Source organism: Biomphalaria glabrata, chromosome 4 (genome assembly GCF_947242115.1).
Source record: "Biomphalaria glabrata chromosome 4, xgBioGlab47.1, whole genome shotgun sequence".
NCBI classification, from domain to species: Eukaryota; Metazoa; Mollusca; class Gastropoda; family Planorbidae; genus Biomphalaria; species Biomphalaria glabrata.
Window position 1 is genome coordinate 12,024,688 of NC_074714.1, and position 17,658 is coordinate 12,042,345.

General features: G+C 35.5%; 1 protein-coding gene across 12 annotated transcripts in view; it reads right to left on the reverse strand.

The window, feature by feature from the left end:
• Positions 1–17,658, reverse strand: part of LOC106071376 (atrial natriuretic peptide receptor 1-like) — a 595,276-nt gene that overhangs the window by 172,217 nt on the left and 405,401 nt on the right. Inside the window, exon 1 of one of the 12 annotated variants that reach the window (XM_056027438.1) lies at positions 5,318–5,749. The exons of 9 other annotated variants lie outside the window; for them this stretch is intronic. The gene's annotated coding sequence lies outside the window, so the exon portion shown is untranslated. Of the gene's footprint in view, positions 1–5,317; positions 5,750–17,658 lie in introns of those variants that run through there. 2 more of the 12 variants (XM_056027443.1, XM_056027450.1) reach the window with 2 other exon arrangements.

A 17,658-nucleotide genomic window follows, 5' to 3' on the forward strand; every position in this document is an offset into this window, starting at 1 on the left:
TCGACTGAATTTTCCTAATCAGAAACTTGTTTTGAGATGATGGAAGAGGTCTTAGTAAGGGATTTCAGCCTCAACCTTCACCCTGTCATCGACACCGTCTTGTGGTGCAGCCCGGTGCACAGCAGCTCATGAATGTAAGAGCGTCAGCAGGACTATGACGTCAGAAACACAGAAGAGAAAGCAGAAAGTGTTACGCTCCACTGCACATTGCTGCTAAAAGACGTGCTAAATCAGGTCAACTTGAGGTAAGCGCTGGTCAATCAAATCGTAGGGGAACTCGTTAACAATTGTGCGGGCCACCAAAAATACAAATTCCAAAAGAAAGTTCGTAAGAAGGCTCAAGCGAATAGCATAGTCATCTAAAAATAATATGCATGAATTTTGTTTTTATGCGAGAGATGTAATATCTATCATTCATGTTGTAGCTGTCTCTCTCAAACACACATATTGCAGGCTCGTATTAACGCATTGAAGAAACACAATGTGGACATTCGGTTACAGTTTAACATCTTCAAACTCATATTCCAATGAAATGAATACCCCAATGATGAACGAATGGGATTTTTTTTTCAAGCATCCATGTCAAGCCGCACTCTTCAGCGGTTTCTTACTGCTGTTGTAAACATTGTCCATGATGTGGGACAATACACTTTGCAAGCAGGAAAGCCCCTCAATAATTTAGCCTTTTAGTTGGCAGCCTATTTTGACGTCACTGTTTCATTTCGTGCAGGGAAAGTCATTATGAAATATACTAACAAAAAAATAAAAATCTTTCAATTAGATACTGACTAAGTAGCCCGCGGTCTAAAAGTCTGAAACATTGTAAAATATTGTGGAGGAGTCGGTGTGCTTCTGAGAGAAGAAAGTTGCCTTGCTTGGGGTAGATAAGTAGCTAGAGAAAACCTCTCCATCAGAGTAAGTGTGACGAGAGATGATGGCGCGTCCAATGATGTATTGATCAGTTCGTGAAGGGAGATAATATGGCATTCAGTTCATCTCCACCAAGACTTCATTTAGGGGAAAATCTTCTGCATACGTTATAGAGGTGTAGATCGAACATCAGGTACACAATAATAGGATGAGCTTAAATGTTACATTGTACATGTTTTATGTGTATAACCCAAGACACGGTGCATAACAAGAAACATAGTGTATAACCCAAGACATGGTGCATAACAAGAAACATAGTGTATAACCCAAGACATGGTGCATAACAAGAAACATAGTGTATAACCCAAGACATGGTGCATAACAAGAAACATAGTGTATAACCCAAGACATGGTGCATAACAAGAAACATAGTGTATAACCCAAGACATGGTGCATAACAAGAAACATAGTGTATAACCCAAGACATGGTGCATAACAAGAAACATAGTGTATAACCCAGGACATTGTCTAAAACCCATGACCGGGATTATAATCCAAATAGAAGTGTGTAACCTAAGATGTAGTCTATCATCGAAGATCCGCAATGTCAATGTGAGCCTTTTGCTTGCTATTCATCAACAGGTTTACGTCTGACTTAAAGCAGGTGATTTAAACAGCTTCAAATAAATGAATGAATCGAAATGTGGTCAAAGAATTAACAGAATAAACCAACCAATCTTCTTTTACTTATCTTACTGATCTTACTTAAAGTAACTCTATCATAAAGTGTTTTTTTATGCTAGTGAATTAGAAAAAGAAAGACTTCTTTACGATACGTAAGCCAATTTCAAATCGACGGAAAATAGTGTGTCAGTGTAGTCAACGAAAATGTGTCTGTCGATTTAAAGAATTTAGTATTCTGGTCAATGTTTTTGAAGACGTTAAGCAGACACTTTAGGACCAAATAAACAACACAGTTTCATGCATTTATGTAATGGTTGTTAGCACAATAATTTATTTGTAATAAAAGTTCTATATGTATTTTCTCGGTAGAAATAGGCATTATTTAAGCCTAGTGCATTTATTTGAAAATTACTGCCTTTAAAAACAATTACATTAATTTTTTTTTGTATGTTTGCTTTTGGTTTTAGAAAATCACTGAAATAAATTGAAGTTTTATTTAAAAAAAAAAGAAGCTTACATTGTACACAAATCAGTAGTGGACACAGTGGCGTAGCTAGGGTGGGGGGAGGAGGGATAGAATTTGAAAATCCCCCCGGGACCCCACTTGAGGGGGGCTCCCTAATGAGTGTTTTATTACATTAAAAATTAAATAAAATGCAGGGGCCCCCAAAGAGGTTAAGCACCCTGAGCCCCCAAACGAAGGAAAATTCCAAGCTACGCCCCTGAAGCAGACATAGACGTTTTAAATATCTCAGAGCTGTCGTTTCAGAAGGAACCGAACTTAATCTACTGGCCAGAATAGCACAGTCCACAGCAACAGTTGCGAAATTGAAGACAATCGGGAAAGACAAAGGCAACGCTCTAAGGCATGTCAGACTGATATGCCACTTGGTCAAGGCGACATTCTAGCTTCCAACAATGCGCGTATCACGTGATTATGCAATAGAATCCATTGACACATACATTTAAGTAAGTGCCAATGCAAGAGAACCTTCTTTAAAGTTTATAAAAGAAAAAGTTACACAAATAAAATTAAAAAAAAACGGAAAGCCTTGTAGCCCATTACGTCAGGAGTTAATACCCGCAATCAAACAATTCACAAGGAGAATTAATATTTCAGTATTCAGATTAAGCATCGCTGACAATGATTCTCAAACTTGTTTTTTTTTTATTCGCACAGGGTACCCACTCGATAGAAGTGCCTTCTTCATAAATCCCCTATGTCTGAAACGTGCATAAACACATTTTTTTAGAACCGTTGCGCGTCCATTCATACATTTTGGAGCGTCTCTAATGGTTGTAGTGAGTTCTAATGGTTGTAGTGAGTTCGTGTGACCCTGGTGGAGTGTCTCTGATGAAGAAGATAATGGTACGGTGACATTTGACCAACAATGATGTTAAGTTTAGTTTTTAAATTTCACTTCTATCAAGATTTTCTGTACAGAGATTGAATCATAATAAAGGGCCGTTGTCAGAAGGTGTGGGTTTTTTTTAACTCACAAACTCGTAGGCGACGCCGGTGTTTTTTTTTTTTTTATTTATTCAACCATTACAGATCAAAAGTGTTGTTTTTTCAAATGATCGAAATGAGTTCATTCAAAACAGCGTCTCACGTTTAGGATTTTAGGATTTCCCTCCCTTATAATTTTACTAAGTTTATAAATATGCATACTAAAATGAATACAAAAAGATAATTTTTAATTTTATTTACATTTTAGGTAAGAAGAAAAATTAATGTTTCCGCAAGCAAGGATGCATTAAAGTGTTTATGACTTGTGAGATTTTGTGGTTTGCCTTGCTGCTCTTAGAGTTGAAAATAAACATGATTGTTATCATTATTCTACACACATTTAAACAGATAAAATATACTGTCGAGGCTGTCACGGACGGATTGGACTGATCACCAGACATTGCATATATATATATATATATATATATATATATATATATATATATATATATATATATATATATATGTACATAAAGCATTTAGAGGACATCATATAAGTTGTAGTACTGTCTAAGGTCATACATAAGGTCATTCGAAGATAAGGTCTTCCGAAGAAAAGCTGGATGGACTATATAAAATTGAAAAATTAAATTATGGCTTTTATATAGCGCTACTTTCATGCGTATAGCGTGCTCAGAGCGCTTTGGTCCAATCTCAGTTGTGGACTAGTGGCGGGGGGGGGGGGGGGGGGGAGAGGGGTATCTAGGACCGCCCTCTCTCCTGATATCCTACGAAAAAAAAAGGAAAAAGGGGGAGGGATTTGGTGACTCCAACAGCGACCCTACGACATAAGTCAAAGGACAGATAGAGATGAGAGAGTGACTGTAGTGCATGAAAATCTCGGCTGGGTTTATATATGTTTTTAAAATCTAAATAGTAAACAGTGGAGTTCATTTTGCGAGTGTATGCGTGTGTGCTTGTGCCTGTGTGTGTGTGTGTGTGTTTGTGCGTGTTCAGAGAGAGAGAGACCAGAAAGCAACAGATGTGGAATTAATCGTATTTATTAGTATAAACTATATTCCTTCGCCTGAATCAAAGTTAACGCATAAATGCTCACTTTATTTTCTTACGAATTTGAACTGCAGTGCAGAAGTGGATAAATGTAGCCTACAATTAATAATCTTAAAACTTATTATTTAGTTATTGTTTATTCTACATCCTCAAGAATACCTTAGTTGAAGCTTTGTAAGAATATCCACTAAGATATTCATATTGAAAACAGAACAAAGATAAGTGGTTGTTGTGTTTTTTTTATTCGATTCCTATGAAACAATGTGACCCACTTAGAACGCCATCTCTGGAGACAAGTTATAGACTTTTAAACTATTGATGTAACTAGTAGCGCTTCGTAGCAGCAAAGTAATACTACCAAGCACCAGACAGTAGCTATTACTGGACAGTAAGCCTCGAAGCCATGAGACAGACAATCGGAACTAATGAAGCTTAATGATGGAACAAGTCACAAGTAGCCTACAACAAACGAAGGTGTCAATGAAAGCCAAAAATATTCTGAATAAATTAGTTCAGTAAATCTAGTGTAGTTTATTCAGAGTGATCTCAACCTGTTTAACGTTTAATAATTGACGAAAGCGTCTTGCTGAACACTATATGACATACGTCACGGACGGGCACATTGTTAACTAACTGTATTGTTAAAGAGCTCGCGAACATTCCAAAATATAGATTTACAATATATATATATATATATATATATATACTAGCTCTACTGCTCCGATCCTAATTTTTTCCCAAACAATTATTAGATTCGAGGTCATACAGATTACTATCTATATGGGTGTTTTCAGATGTGTGCATCTAACGTTAATTTTTCTACTATAAGACTCACTGTAAAGGACAAAATCTGGTATAAGGGCATATGCATAGAAAAAGTAATAAAAAGTTCATTAGAGTACGAAGGGGCAACTTAGATATTTCACAAAATACTTCTTAATGACTAAGGGACAGCACACCTGAAGGTCTAGAGAAGGGTCAGGGTCAAAGAAGTTGTTCAGAATTTAACTCTTTAATTTCTAAAATACGCGATGATAAACTTTAGAAATATGAGATTGTCTGTTGCTTTGTCTAATTAGCTAAGACAGTCAGAAAGTGTTAACTTTGTTGAAGACATTTAATTTGATTCTTTCACCACTGAAACATTTTGATCAATGTAGACAAAAAAAAATTCCTTTTAAAAAAAATCACGCAATTAAAAATGTTTAATACGTGGAAAATAATTAAAAACCTATCAGCTACCTGATTGATTTAAAATACTTTCTTAAAGCTTAAATTCGACAAAACCTTTTCAGGAATTACACACTACACACGAGAACAAACTTTTAAAAAACATTTCCTAATATAAGTTCACATTAATAATACTCAAATGTTGGTAATACGAAAAAAAAAAAACGCACTTTTTTTTTCAATGCATCAAATCACTTTTGAGAATTCACAGATACAGAAAAATTCCTTGTGTGAAAAAAACTTCAGAAAACAAAATTCAGAAATGAGCGTATATAGAATGTGAAGAGAACTAAGTATCCGTTAATATGGTACCACAATTAAAATATCTGTGCGCGAATTGTTGAACTATTTTTATTATTTCACTAGATAAGGTACGTCTCGATCTAGATCTCGTTGAATCACACAAGTGGTCAAATCTGTCGTCTGCAACGCACACAGACTGCGCCGCTAAAAAAAAAAAAAAAAAATTCCCCTTGTTGCTGGCGCAGTGCGAGTAGGAAGTACGAGGGGCTATAATTCTGCTTGCTAAGTAGTAATAGCAGCCGACTGTTGGAAGAATAAGAGTTATCTGTCTTGGAACAATTAATGTTCTTAAAGAAAGACAATTTACTCGTGAGCATTGGGGGGTGTGCTATTCGAAAGGTCCTTCTCAAGACCCTAACAGAGAGTTTATGTTATATACGAGAAAAATTGTTGGACAATTCTGTTTATTAACAATTCTGAATATAGTATTAAATCTACTCTGGTATCCTGAATCAGCCAGGAAAACCAACGACTTAGCAGAGATTAAGTCATTGATTCATACAAATAATTAGATTGAAACATGAAATGCATATAGAAATAGTACCTTTTTAAAAAAAAAACAACATCAGTAATGGATAAGATAAGAAAAATATTAATATATCAATTGTATCATTATAAAATTTATACATTTTATGCTAATAAAGGACACCTTATCGATTTCATATACTTATACGTTTATAATAAATTACAAATTGCCACATTGTATTATACACAATATACCGTTGTTAAACAATTGTTCCATGTTTACTTCCTTGAAGAATTGCCTCTTTTTGAGGATACACTCCTAGATCACACTTAAATCTATCCAATTTAAGGCTTTTGTTAATCAAAACTGATTTAGTAATTGAAAGGTGAATATCCTTTTGAATACGTTCTCAATGTCTTAATGTTTGTTTTCACGTCTGGAAGTAGCGCTTCAAAGCGATTGAGTTCTATTAAAACGCCTTTATTATGATATAATATTGTTTTTATGTTTTGATTATTTTATAAATTATGTTGTATTTATTTAGCAAGCAAGCAAGCAAGTTTATGTAAAACTCTGTATACTGAATGTCAGCCTAGAACTTTAAGAGAACTTAACACTCACACTACAAGACACGCATACATATACAAATAGAATTTCTGCAAAACTCTAAGCCACAAGGAGCAGTGGGAAAAAAAGAGGTGGGGGGGGAGGGAGGTCCATTGTGCATCCACTTCTAGTTCTAGATGGTTCTATCGACTTGTTTATAGTACACTGTTGACAGGCCGGCTCTCATGAAATGAAACTAACCATAGATAAACACCAAAACCTTAAGGACATAAATGAGCTTTTCATAGAAACTTTACACAACCTAAGTTTAGATCAAATCATTAAAAAGCCAACTAGATTAAACAACACATTAGATCTCTTCTTAACCAACAGACCTGGATTAGTAGTTGATTATGAAATTATCCCTGGTCTATCAGACCATGAGATCATAAAAATACACAGTCAGATAAAAGCAGTAGCCAATACAAAACCCAAAAGAAAAATCTTACTCTGGAATAAATGTAACCTGATACAACTACACCAAGCTGCACTAAACTTTCAACAAACATTCTTATTAGAAAAAGACATTAACCAACCAGTCGATGACCTCTGGAATTTCATTAAAAACCATCTTAAAAGCATTATAGAAAATCATATACCAACTAAATACAAATCAAACAAAATAAATAAATGCTGGTTTAATAATAGACTAAAGAAGCTTTGTAAACAGAAGGAAAACCTCTATAGAAAATTTAAAGAAACTAATGCAGAAAGAGTTTACAAAAAGTATATAAAAATTAAACACTTAACCCAAAAAGTAAGCAGACAGCTGCAGAGTGAATACATAAACAATGTAATATCTAAAGATAACAACAAAAACCTATGGTCATACATTAAGTCTAAGAAAATGGAAACAACAGGCGTAGCGCCATTAAAAGATGAACATAACATAATACATAATGATAATGAAACTAAAGCAAACATTCTAAACAAATACTTTGCATCAGCATTCTCAGCCCCAGGAGACAAAGACATATTACTGAATTTGAACCAAGTAGACAACATAGAAGATATAGTAGTACAAGAAAATGGAATTCAAAAACTATTAGCCAACACCAAACCAAATAAAGCTTCTGGACCTGATGGTATTCCAGCTAGATTACTCAAAGAACTAAGTAATGAGCTAGCCCCAGTGTTCAAAATACTCTTTCAGGCTTCACTTAACCAGGGCAGAGTACCAAAGGACTGGAAAGAAGCTAATGTCACCCCCCTATTTAAAAAAGGAGAAAAATCTGACCCAGGGAACTACAGACCAGTATCACTTACCAGCATCACATGTAAAATCCTAGAACACATAATATGTAGCAACATCATAAACCACTTAGACAAACATAATGTCCTCACACCATACCAACATGGCTTTAGGAAATATAGATCATGTGAAACACAACTAATAGGACTAATTGATGATTTTTCAAAAGGTTTAGATAATAGTGAACAAATAGATGCTATCTTACTAGATTTTTCTAAGGCTTTTGACAAAGTTCACCACCATAGTTTGCTTTAAAAAATTAAAATATTTCGGCATTAATGGTCCACTGCATCAGTGGATTAAAGACTTTCTGATAGGGAGAGAACAAACTGTAATAATAAATGGCTCTAAATCAACACCGATAACAGTAAACTCAGGTGTACCTCAAGGTACAGTCTTGGGTCCACTACTATTTTTAATTTACATAAATGATTTACCAAATTGCATTAGTTCAGGAACAAAAGTCAGATTATTTGCAGACGATTGCATAATATATAGAACAATAAAAACAACACAAGACACAGATATTTTACAAAGAGAATTAGATGAATTACAGAAATGGGAATCAAATTGGAGCATGTCTTTCCACCCAGAAAAATGTCAGTTGTTAAGAGTAACAAAAAAACTAAAACAAATTAATTCCACTTATCTTATTCATGGCAAACCAGTATCACAGACTAAAAACGCAAAATACCTAGGTGTTATAATAAATGAAAAACTATCATGGAATCCACATATTGATGAAACTACAAAAAAATCAAACAAAGCATTAGGATTTATTAAAAGAAATTTCTATAAATCAAATAAGAACATAAAACTAAAATGTTACTTAACCTTGGTTAGGCCAATAATAGAATATGCATCCTCCGTTTGGGACCCCTCAACTCAAGAAAACATTAAGAAACTGGAACAGACACAAAATAGAGCAGTGAGATTCATAACAAACGAATATTCACATTTGACTAGAGTAACACCTTTAGTAAAATCACTAAATTTAGAAAGCCTTCAGGAAAGAAGGCTCAAAAGTAAAGTAGCAATCATACATAAAACACTGAACCATAATCTTCAAATACACAAACAAAATGTAATAAAATACTCTGAAAGACACAAAGATAAAGGCACATTCCTCGTACCATATGCTAGGACTAATTTGTACAAATACTCCTTCTTCCCTAGTGCTATTAGAGCATGGAATGGGTTGCCTGAGCTAGCCAGGAAAACCAGTGACTTGGCAGAATTTAAGTCATTGGTTAATATGCATGACTAAATGCATGACGCGTAGGACGTAATCATCTTCTTTTGTGAAGTAACGTCTGTATTATATAAGATAAGATAAGATAAGAAACACAAAGTGACTTGCATGGCGAGATAAGGCCGAACAAAAATGTCTTATGTGATTGAAAAGAATAAAAGTAGATTCTACTTTTTTTTTTTCTTTATCGCTTGGGGTGCACAAATGTTTCCACCTTGAAACTCTCGTGTAGAGCAACTCAAGGTCAAGGAATCTTAGACAAATTCAAAGGAGACGTGGACATGGAGGTACAGAGTTGTCTTTCTTTGAAAAATAAATACGGTCACTAATCTACGAGGAGCCGTGTGCAATGCATGTCTACACAGTATAAGAAAAAAGAGAAAAAAAAAAGGAAGGTTCCCCTTTCAGACCTTGTGGTCTATAGCACAGATGATGTAAGGGTCATCTGTTTCTGTGGCCTGAGGTTTATATCAGGCACCCATTAGAGCTGGATGGACTGATAGGCGCCCAAGGATCCCGAAATTAAAAATTCCGGTCTTCAGGACTCGAACACGGGTCTCCAAGTTCGGAAGCCAAGCGCTTTAACGCTCAGCCATCGCGCCTTAACTCACAGTATATAAAAAAGTTGTTATTACAGAGATTATTGTTCCAGCCATGGTCTTAAAAGCAATGATGCTACTGTTTCCTATGGTCACCCGAACTAATTTCGTAACAAACGAATATTCACATTTGACTAGAGTAACACCTTTAGTAAAATCACTAAATTTAGAAAGCCTTCAGGACAGAAGGCTCAAAAGTAAAGTAGCAATTATACATAAAACACTAAATCATAATCTTCAAATACAAAAACAAAATTTAATAAAATACTCTGAAAGACACAAAGATAAAGGCACATTCCTTGTCCCATATGCTAGGACAAATTTGTACAAACACTCCTTCTTCCCTAGTGCTATTAGAGCATGGAATGGGTTGCCTGAGCTAGCCAGGAAAACCAGTGACTTGGCTGAATTTAAGTCATTGGTTAATATGCATGACTAAATGCATGACGCGTAGGACGTAATCATCTTCTTTTTTGAAGTAACGTCTGTATTATACAGTATATGTAGATGCGATAAGATAATATAGCAATATCAAATTGACATAAATTTTTGATGTATCATATTTCAAGTTTCTGAATAAATTGTTTACAGGCCGCTCTGGATAAACTTTTTCTTATGTTCGATCAGGAATTAATGTTTACACACATTCAATATTTGACAAGCGCCACACGAAGGTGTTCTGTGCCCTGCTGCTTCTTTTTTTAATCCTTCAACAAGAATAAATAAACAAAAGAAATAAATAGGACTTGTTAGCGGGTCATAACCTCGTGAGATGGACAAGACATAAAGCTACATCTGTAGTGAACCAAACAGACATACTGGTGAACGAGAAAGAAAGGGGGGGGGGGGGGAAGGCGGAGATGCAGCAAGAGCCTCGCTCTGTCTAGATCGTCTGGATTGTGTCAAGTATATACCGTTTTAAATACAATGCGAAGCCAATGTTGATGAACTAACTTAAACATTTTCATTTTCAACTAAAGTTGTTTATCTGAAAACTTTTACCGAATTGGACATATGTGCAGTACAACTGAGTGTAGGTCTGTAATAAACGTATCAACACAAGTCATGTCATTATAATGACAAAAGATAATAACCAAACATCTTCGTATAACGCTGTAGTGTAAACTAATTGGACTAGCCAATATTTTCTTACAGCCAAATTGGGTGATATGTGGGACAGTCCAAAAAGGTCTGAGACCAAAATGAAATAAATGGTAAAAAAAAAAAAAACCGAGTCCAAACTGGTCAGAAGTGGTCGAAGAGTAGAGTTCAAAGGTTACAATTATGATGTCACACATCGAATGGTCAATGATCAGCGTTACAGTAGAATTGCTCTCTTAGGGTTACTGTATAACTCTTCAAGTAGCCACCCTCATGTATTCCTAATGAGAGGCTTTTCTCTAGAGTGTAGTTAGAAATGTGCTCCCTTCTCTCCAGTCTTCCAATGCCCTTAAAAATACAACAACTTTTATACTGGACGATACTTACTTAAATAAATAAAAAATAATACGCACTTTTTTTTCATAATCTTTTTTTTTTTTTTAATGTAACCAAGAGTAGCTAGTGTTATTAATGGCCTACATTAGGTTTCCTAATTTAATTCAGTTGCTTCATTCCAAACGTCCATCTTAAAAAATGGTTAGCATAGGCTCATCAATATTATATCTTTTAGACAGCATAACACGGTCATGCCAACCAGCGGACCGCGGGCCTATCCGGCCCAAGATAAGTTGATATCCGTCTCCACGAAACATATATATATGTATATGACGCTCACTTACATTGAACTCCACGACCGTATGGAGAGGTGAAGCCTTAGCAGTGCCCTGGGCCCTGGTCCATTGTCATATCAGGGCCACGAATATTTGTACAATGGGCTGACGGTGACTAAAAGATTCTCTTGGTCGTGGTGTTGTAGACGGTTGTTGGCTTGTAGCACCAAACTTCTGGTAGACAACTAAACCGCTGTAGGTGTATTATATTTTAATTTGTAACATTGGAAATAACTTGAATAGCTTCTTTGTGAACTAGACTAAATAGAACTTTCTATTATAATGTCAAAGAATTTAAACTGAAATGAAATAAATGTTGTAGACTTTAGTAATGATATAAAAATGGGATTTCGAACAAAATCTAACTCACTAGAAAAACACGTCTTTTCACTCCTGGCATTCTGGAATCATCTCGAGTACCCGAGACAGCTTACAACAGTGCCGCTTATCTTGCATCATTCACACCGATAACTAGCTTTCTCACCGTCACCATAGAAACACACACACACACACATATCATAACACGTGCACTGGGAGGGCGATTGACCCACTCGCCACGCTCATACGGCCACATTTGTGCATTGTGGCCACCTTTGTGTATTGTGGCCACCCCTGTGACACGTGCGTCGGAAATTCTTATGGCCCCCCAAACTATAAAAAAAAATGTTGCGCTACACTGACATAAAAGATTAGAAACATATATATTAAGACTTAGGTGTGTCTTAAGAATCTTTGATTTATAGGCTTACTAAAATATGCTGCAATTCAGAATAAACAGGAAGTCAATATTTCGTCTATGCTAATAACAGGAGTCGGCCATATTAGTAATTAATTAAACAGCTCATTTAAACATTGCTATATCCAGATCTCAGGCAGCCTATGACAGAACTATCGTATACCTAACATTATCTTAAGGGGACTTGTAAAAGTTTAGGAGTTATTTGCATACGAATCAAAATATAGTAAGACTTTCATCTATTTCAAACATTATAAAGCAAGCAATCGATTCCCTTGAGAGGGAAAACCCTATAGAACACACACACACAAATTTAAATCATTTTGTCTCAAACTGATTATCAACAGCTCTATAGTGTTATGCCTCACAGCTGTCGACAGCTTCCAAACTACTTGTCACAGCTGTTGGCAGAAGTCAATGCCTTGACATAGCTGCAGAATAAGCTTGGGGGAGAGGAGAGCTGGTTTGTAGGAGAGTATTTACTAATCAGAAGTCTGATGTTAAGTCTATATGAGTGGCAAGAACGTGTGTAGGCCTATACGAGTCATGTGTGTACAGAAAGTATGTCAAGGCTAGGCTGTGACACACGGTACTGCCTATATTTAAGCAACTCTTGGCAATTATTCTCTATCGATAGTTGAATGTAAAAGTAAATTTAATATCCATGGAAACATAAAGACTGTTTAGTCGTTTTCGTTCAAATTGTGAAGATAGAAAGACACATTTTGTCATCCATTTACAGCCTTCACACTATGGTATACAACTGGTAATCAAAGGGAGGTAACTCTGTTAACAAGGAGAAGTAACAATGTTAAGAAAAGTGATTGTAAAAGTGAACTCATTTTCACCGCATAAATTAACACAATAAAATATGTTATAACCATAGACTTATATCTACTACTAGACTGGGAACCAGAAATAAATTCTTATCCGCGACTGATCCATTGTGAACATTTTGTAGAAAGTTGGATCAAGGCGTTGTTTTGTAAAGTAGTTCAAAGAAGTGAAGTTGTTTTATTTTTTTCAACCCTAACCTATATAACATATAATTTAATTTTTAGATCTAGATCTAGTCATTGATTATCAAAAATACAAAAATATCACAATTTAGTGTTGCATTCAGTCTTTTGATAAAGAAGATTATGTATCTAAAAATTGCAAAATAATAATTATGGGACTAGAGTACTCTTATTTTTTATGTTCATTTACTAGATCTAGATCTAAAAATTAAATTATATGTTACATAGGTTACGGTTAAAAAAAAAAAAAATAAAAAAAAAAAAAAAAAAATTACTAATACCCCCAATCTATTAACTACTTTACAAAACAACGCCTTCATCCAACTTTCTAAAAAATTTTCACAGTTTTTGTAGTGTTAAAAAGTCTCCGTGTCCCGTCTAGATTTAGTATATATAGGCCTAAGTCTATGGTTATAACATTTGATTTTACATCTTTTGTACACAGATAGCCTCGAGCCTATGTTTTTATATTGTTAATGAAGTTGTAGTGGCATAATCTTAATTACTAGGGCTATTATTTATATTTGTACATATAGAATAGTCTATATGGTTTTAGTGTTGTTTCAAAGTTGTCAATTTGTACTGTCATTTATGTGTCTTTGTACCAGCCCTCGGCATCAGTCACGTTCGTTAGGTTCACTTAACAACATCGTCGTATCCAGATGTAAAACTGTTGTCTGCAAAGTTCAACAAGTTCTCTCTCAAACTGGACTGTTTCTGTAGGTATAAAGTAATAACACTAGTCTAGTGTCAGCCTCTTGAGTTTAAGTATTAAACACTGATTTGTCAACTCTCTCTCTCTCTCTCTTTCTTTTTCTTAATGACTCAGACTCTCCCCCCCCCACACACACACACACTCATAGCTGCTACACACACACACATCGTTTCCCCCTACTCTAAGGTAGTATTAAACTTTAGACTTAGCGAGTTTGTAAAAGCACGAAGTAGTTCAATTTTCTTACGTTTTCTATTCGTCATGTTATGAGCTCTCCATCTAGTGTAAGTGTATAAGTACTTACATATACAAAGGTAAGCTACATAAAGTGGCTCTAGATGACAAATAGCCAGCCAATTATAATTTCTCCAGCTGAAGTTAAACGGTCCAACAGTTTCAAGTCAGTCTCAACTTTTCATGGACAAGAAATAATTCCTAGCACCAGGATTTGAACCATACACGTTCTTAATCTCAATCGTGATTTCTACCAACGCCATCTTGTAGGCCTAAGTAGAAGAAAAAAAAAAAAGAATCGAACTAAAACCGTTCCATGTTCGAAGCAGGGCTCTATCGAACTCTTTATATGTATCCATATGGTTGTAACATTTCCACGAGCAGATATACATGGCGTGGGACATTTCAATGTCTGTCAATACACCGATACTATTATGTCTAAGCTTCTTTCACTTATATAGGAGATTCTTTTTCACGATCAAGGAGACAATGTCAAGGTCGCTCAGTTCAGCTCTAATGTTGCCAACGAAACACTAAAGTAAAAACAGGGGAGCGCTTTGAAAAGGTTACTGTGCATTGCTAAAAGATGCATTCACATCGTTATAAACCTTAAAAACATCAACGTATCAACACTTTATTAAATCTGTAGACTGTACTAACCAACAAGCAAACTTTCGATTTTTAAATTATGCTTTTTTTTTTACATTAATGACGCATATTTTGGGAATATTTTTTTTACATATAAAGTAAAAAAAAACAAAACATTTTTGTACCTTGCAACCTATAGGGTAAATAAAGTCAAGGTGATCTGTTTTTATGGCCGAGATTTAACGAGGATGTCACGTGGCCAGCACAATGACCAACTGTCTTTATTCTCCTCAACTAATTTGAGGTACCCTATTAGAGATTGGTGGACTCTAGACGTCCTAAAAATCCCGAAATTCAAGTCATCACCGAGATTCGAATCCGAGACCCCTCGGTTTGAAAGCGAAGCGCTTACTACTCAGCCACCAAGCCCTTTCCCCTTTTTTTGGTCTCGATGTTTCCCCATTATTCTTGTTTCTTACTTACAAAAGACCAACCCCCCCCCCCCCCCACCCCAACCAGACAGTGTATTGATTTCTTTGTCTAGCCCAAGAAACGTGGGGGCTATCACGTGATCTCGGTTCCAGCCAATAACATTTTTTGTTACTGGCAGACACAAATTGGCATGTCACAAGTGGCAGTTCACTAGTAAAGTGTCAGCTCAACATTGAGACAGATAGCGAGGGTCAGTGCCGGGCCGGTTAGGCATTAGGGCAAATATACAACAGAGGGAATGAAAAGAGGGTGAAATGAGTTGTTGTTTTTTTAATTCCGCAAAAACTCATGAGACAGATTTAGATGGAGTCGATCGGGGGGGGGGGGGGGTCTATCAGGAGTGGTCAACAATAAGGGGGGGGGGGGGTCAATCAGGGGTGAATGGTTGATGGGGAAGGACAAAAGTTTGAGTAAATGAAAGAAAGTTTTCTTTTTTTTAAAAAAAAAACACTTTTGTACACATTGCTAAGAAAAATCAGACTAAAAACGCTTTTAAGAGAAAGACTTTAAGAGAAATTAATTATAGAGAATAAACATTAAGCATAATGAAGAGAGAGAGAGAGAGTGAGAGAGGAAGGGAACCAAGGGAGAAAAGACAAATATAGAGAAAGAGCAAGAGAGAAACTAGAACTGAAAACCTTATACACTTATACAATTTTCTACTGTTAATGATACTTCGAATATTACTATTCATATGGAAGGTCTATACAAATCTTTGAATAAAAGAAAAGTTAATGTTATTTGAATAATGAAGAAAGATCACAATTTTAAATTAGTAAAGCAAAAATCTAACAGTTTCATACTGTCACCAACAGTAGTCTGATTACTTTCGCCATCACCTGCTAGTATAGTAATACATCACTGGCTCTAGACATTGATCGTACAGAGTAATTTAAACATTATCCCGAATCAATCGAACACAGCTGTCATCTTTTGTAGAACCATTCTATGGAGGAGAGCTTCCCAAAAGATTATAATATCCTTAAAGAAAATGTGACTCCATTACAAGACAGTTATATCAGATATGGACGACGTGGTCAACTCCTTTCCATGCAGGTTACAACTGAGACATTTTTAAAAAATTCCTTCATTCCTCTTTCGATCATAGTTTTTATAGGCCATTTGTCGTCATCGAGAAGTACATAGAAGCTCAAGTCATCAAGCGCATTTTTTTTTCTATGCTTATATGTCATATGTGTGTGTGTGTATGTGTGTGTGTGTGTGTCTGTGTGTATGTAAGTGTATGTGTGTGTGTGTTCTTGTTTGTGTTTTTATTCTTTAGCGTTATTGTTATTCTTATAAAACTGATTTTCCATTTATTTGGACCAATGAAATTATCTTATCTTAGTTCCTATCTCTATCTTATCTCTTAGCTTAAGTTACAACAAAAAAAAAAAGCCAGGCCATAACTCGTGCCAGATTTAAGTATCTATAACTTCTTTTCTACTTTAAACATAAACGCAAGAAACACATCGACATCAGCCCTAGGAAGAAAAAACAACAAAACATTGATATCTTCATGCAGCATTCTCTTAATCAATGCCCTGTTTCGGCCACTTTCTTTTTCCGAGGCGGTGTGGATTTTCCCACTTGCTCCAAGCCATGGATCAGACGCACGGCTAGAATCGCAAAATCTAATCATTCATTAAAAAGAAAATAACGAACTATTTAACATGCCAGGAGGGAGGGAAAAAACAAAATTGAAAAGGAAATGAAACAAAAAAACAAAAAACAATCATATTTGGAGTTAGGAGAATATAAAAGAGAGAGAGAGAAAAATCACAAAGGCTATCTTTTAGTTTCAATCATTCTATGGACCAAATTGTATATTTCTGGTAATGCCAAGAGAGAGACAAAACAAATTTGATGAGTTGTTAAAATTTTAGAGTTTTTTTTTGGCATTTAGAGTTTTCAAAATAAGTCTGGATTGATTTGATAAACATGCAGAGAAAATGAACACCTTGTCAATAGGCCCTATATTTATGTTGTCTAGACTTGAACATGGAATGATTTAAATCTGGTTGAAACGAATGATTCAAGTGAAGGCAAAACATATTATTTATATCAAAACGTGTGGCTGAGAGCATAAACACCTTGACTATTTAGCGAGGGGGCTCGAGTTTAAATCTCGGGGTAGAACAGACATTTTAAAACGAATTTAACTGGAACTGGGGGAGTGTCTGAGGGATGCACTGAACCTTCCCCCCAGGTAGCCCCTGCTCGCGTGTCCCCAATAGAGACTGGACCAGATTGCAATGAGCACGCATGAAAGACACTCTACGTAAAAAGCGATCCATTAACCTATTAGTTTAATATAGA